This window comes from Schistocerca cancellata, chromosome 3 (genome assembly GCF_023864275.1).
Source record: "Schistocerca cancellata isolate TAMUIC-IGC-003103 chromosome 3, iqSchCanc2.1, whole genome shotgun sequence".
Taxonomy (NCBI): Eukaryota; Metazoa; Arthropoda; class Insecta; order Orthoptera; family Acrididae; genus Schistocerca; species Schistocerca cancellata.
Window position 1 is genome coordinate 484874423 of NC_064628.1, and position 4369 is coordinate 484878791.

Sequence of the window (4369 nt, forward strand, 5' to 3'; positions counted from 1 at the left end):
TAGCGATATATGTAGTACTGTCTGCGAAATTTATTGCTGACATAATTAGTAGCACCGAAGTAATAAATTTAAACGTCATACATGATGCAACAGTTTTAAACGCATCTCATTGTTTATAGTGTTGGGTCTCCTGAATTATGTGTAGTACAAAAATACCATCTTGCTGATATATTCAGTGGTGTAAGTGATAACGTCTGCTGCGTCGCGAATACAGTGAGCAGTAAAGAAGTAATAATACAAAACGTCGTGCTTATCGGCAGTTTTACGGCATGAAAACTTAGTAACCGATGAACTTTTTTTTTTCCTTTCCCCGTTTTGGTGGGTGATGGGTTGCCATCGAGGAGAAGTTTCGTAGAAGTCAGAAATTATGTATAAAGTTTGTATCAAATCATTAAGTGCTCACATTCTTACATACTGGTTGAAAAAACATTGGTTTTCGTGCGTCGTGGGCTACACTGCTTTTTCATCCCCATCCCCATCCCTTTAACCGGTAGGTGGTTCTTAACTCCGCAGCGATTCTTTCCAGACAGTAAGTGATAAGTGTATCAAGTTTGATCGAAAGCGGTCCGGTGGTTATGTATATGTACATCCATTTTTATAATATGTATGGATCCCTCTTACTACAGACCTTTCTACTCTCATACGATATGGTACAGAATTCATCCACAGCCACGCTCATATACGTTTCAAAAAATTCATTCGGTCTCACAAGAGTATTTCTTCTGTATGAATCAGGACAGAAACTTAGGGCGAATTTTTGGTTACACAGAGGACTACAAAGTTTTTATTTTCGGATAAAGTACGCGATATTAAATACATGCACATAAAACCTTATGGTATCTTTTGCAATTACACTTAGGATCAAAGCTTTCATTTAGCTTTCACAAACGTCGAATGTGACGTGCATGAGATAAAAATACAGACACAATCAGAATAGTTCCATTTGCGAGCTTGTGAGGAATTATGCATTCACTGCTCGACTCGGTGCTCATTGAATAAGAAAGATCGAGCAAACGAGCAAGCTATATCCGCCAGGAAGACCCTTACAGGCAACCACATGAAGCGACACTTACAACTAACGCCAACATAAGCCTTTAGTTTCAACGTGTTTTCATTTACCTTAAAGATCAGTCTTGTGAAATCGAATAAATATTTTTGCAACACACTATTACTCTGACAACGACTAATCCCTTTCAGGTAATGGGGATGTGGCTCATGACTTCTCAAATTCTAAATTTCCTCTCTAGTAAGCTGAGTCGAACTTGTAAACTCGTCTCTCTGTTGTTGCTATGTTTCGAGTACCCCGCCCCCTCCCCCTTCCCTTACTTGGGTCATTCTTCCATAAGATATGCTGTGGTAACATCTCTGCCCTTACCATTGCTTTATTCTTCAATTTATCTTCCTTCCCGGCATTGTAAGACATTGGTTATACTGTCATGATAACTCTACATGCAGCTGTGAAAAGCAGAATTACACTATCAGGAAAATAAAGCGATTTCGGGAAGCCACGAAAAACCTAGATTTACGCGAGCAGACAAGTATTTTACTCCTAACACCGGCAACAATGTGCCACCTGTAGCGAAGCATATCACTTTGGTGAAGTGATGTGTTGCACATGCATTTTTCAAAACGGTTTATTATGAGTGCCACTATAAAAATATTATTTTCGTAATGAGTTAGATAGTCTTCTGGTTGGGTGTACAGGGTAACCCAAAAGTCTGTTCACATTTGAAAATTCATTTCTTCACGGAATAATGTAGGTACAGAGGTGAGAATTGACACACATGCTTGAAATAACATGATTTTGATGAAACCTAAAAGAAGTGCACAAAATGACTAAGATGACGCTTCGCGTGATACAAAAGCAATAATTAGCATAACAATTGATTTTTGGTGAAACAATGGTCCTTATAAGAAACGCTAAACAAGTCGACAGTCATTCCTCAACACCGTCTGCAGTCAAGGGAAAATGTTGCGAAGAACACTGTACAGCATATTCATAGGTACGGTGAGAAACTGCCCTCGAAAGCTAACTTTTAGGCTCCTAACCACAACCAACAATCACATGGATTGAAGTCTCGGGACATGGGAGTTCAAACATGACGGACATGGTGACTCAGGATTTGATGCTCACCAAACGATGTTGCAAGAAGGCCTTTCACAATTGTAACAGTATAGCGTGGAGCGCCATCTTGCATGAAAGTCGTAACTTCCAAAATGTGTTTATCATCCAGACTAGGGATGATCTGTATTGCTCTCTCAATTCAGCTCATTTTATTCTTGATTTTCATGCGGCGTCGCTGACGTATTGCTGTCCAGGCAATTTTTGGACCCGTTTCAGTTTCACGTGAGTCAACTTTTACCTCTCTACGTACATTATTCCGTGAATTAGTGCATTTTCAAATGCTAACGGACTTCTAGGCCACTCTGTCTGTTTTATTTATGCGTATGTATCATGAAATGGATCGATGCAGCGTATCTGCAAGCCGAGAATACGATAATCATCGTACCACGTTCGTGATACCTGTTGGTCGAGTTGTTTATTCCGTGTCATCGGGTCCTGCCTCGGACATATGGTACCAGCCACAGAGGAAGAGCTACCATGATAATGTCTACGACGTCACGGGGATAAGAGGAAACTTGGTATACACAATCATTTGGAATCTGTTAAATAACGCAGCCTGTTTTTGGATTTAATGGTTATCAATATACTTGTGATTTTCTAACTAATAACTTGTGTTTAGCATAATTAACGAAAAGTAGCGTACAATATATAATATCAGAGGCATCGTATTTATTCTGAGAATTGGATGTTAGTAACTGCAGCACATCATTGAAAGTAGTTCGATCAAATGAGATTGGCGAGTGTGTTTAAAGAGTAAGGTGAGCAAGGTAGAACAATAAGAAGTCCTAGCTCCCTATCAAACATTAGTTCACCACCCGATATCTGTAGCACACATCAGTGGTTGAAGTTTGAACTATACCCTGAGCTGGCCGGCCGGGGTGGCCGAGCGGTTCTAGGCGCTACGGTCTGGAACCGCGCGATCGGTACGGTCGCAGGTTCGAATCCTGCCTCGGGCACTGGTGTGTGTGATGTCCTTAGGTTAGTTAGGTTTAATTAGTTCTAAGTTCTAGGGGACTGATGACCTCAGAAGTTAAGTCCCATAGTGCTCATACCCATTTGAGCCATACCGTGAGCTGAATGTTTTTCTGGGACGTTTCAATTAGAGGATCGATGAGTTGAATGCTCTTATGCTGTGTACTACGTTGTGTATATAGGTATTCAATCAGCCACTGCTTAAGTGAGGGTGGAGAACCAGTTCAAAGGAAAAAACAGGTTGGCGGACGTGGCATTATCGTGTGCCCTGCAGGTGCATTCGATACGGATCCACCAGACATCGGCCTTTCAGAAGCGAGCAGTTTGCCGGCAAGTGTTTAACAGCACACCAGACGGTCTTCAGTTATTAATTTCTGTATCTGCCGTTAGCATCACCGAAGATTTTGCAGTAGTTAAAGGAAACTGTAAATATGCTGAACTACTAATCACAAGGCTGTGCGGGGCGAGGGGAGAAGACAGCCGTCTCGAGCAGCGGCAGTAAACGTCCATCCCCTGGAGCGACAGAGCGGCAGTTCCAGCGAGCCGGCGAAGACACGTGTGGCGAAAGCCGTTTCTAAAACCGACAGTCGGCCTCTTTGATGACGTCCCGTTAGTCATCGTGCTCCACTAACTCCTTACTTAGCGCTTAGTGGCCATTACGCTGCTCCAATTAGCGTTTCGCAACAAATCATTAGTGCGGTAATAGCGGAGGCATTCGTCACGCAGCGCACTGCGCCGCGAGCGGAGGAATGTCGGCAGAGGTGCTCGCCTGCCCGTCCGTGCCCAATGCGGAAATTGTGGAGCGCCGGCCGGCGCCACGCCGCGGGCAAAGCGCGCGCCGCCGCAGCTACCGGGACACGCGGCGCCAGGCCGGCCACTCCGGGCGACAACGCGATAAACACGCCGCCCCGGGCGGCCCAGCCGCTCTGACGTACGGCCGCCGCTGACGTCAGAGCCGAAGCGCAGCCGAACAGGACCAGCTCACGAGGCACGCTTTTACCATTACTGCCATTTACCCTAGCAGTACCAACACATTTCCAGTTAAGTTCACTACCAACAGGAGTGGATGGGGGGGGGGGGGGAGGGGTGCTTTATTACGACAGTTCTGTAGTTTTGGTGCAGTAAATGGTAGGATTACCGCTGTGTTTGTAGCCTTGGCAGGGAAAGAATCAAAATTTTTTGTATGAGAGAGGAATTGAGACCCAGCGCAGCAGATTGCTAGATGAAGGGGCCCAGCTTCGATTCTCGGCCGGGTTGGAAATTTTACCCACT

At 44.4% G+C, this 4369-nt stretch overlaps 1 non-coding gene across 1 annotated transcript; it reads left to right on the forward strand.

Annotated features, from left to right (window-relative positions):
* The first annotated feature begins 2997 nt into the window (after positions 1-2997).
* On the forward strand, positions 2998-3081 carry Trnap-ugg (transfer RNA proline (anticodon UGG)). Its single transcript has one exon. It is a non-coding gene; the product is annotated as a tRNA-Pro (tRNA).
* The last annotated feature ends 1288 nt before the right edge of the window (positions 3082-4369 follow it).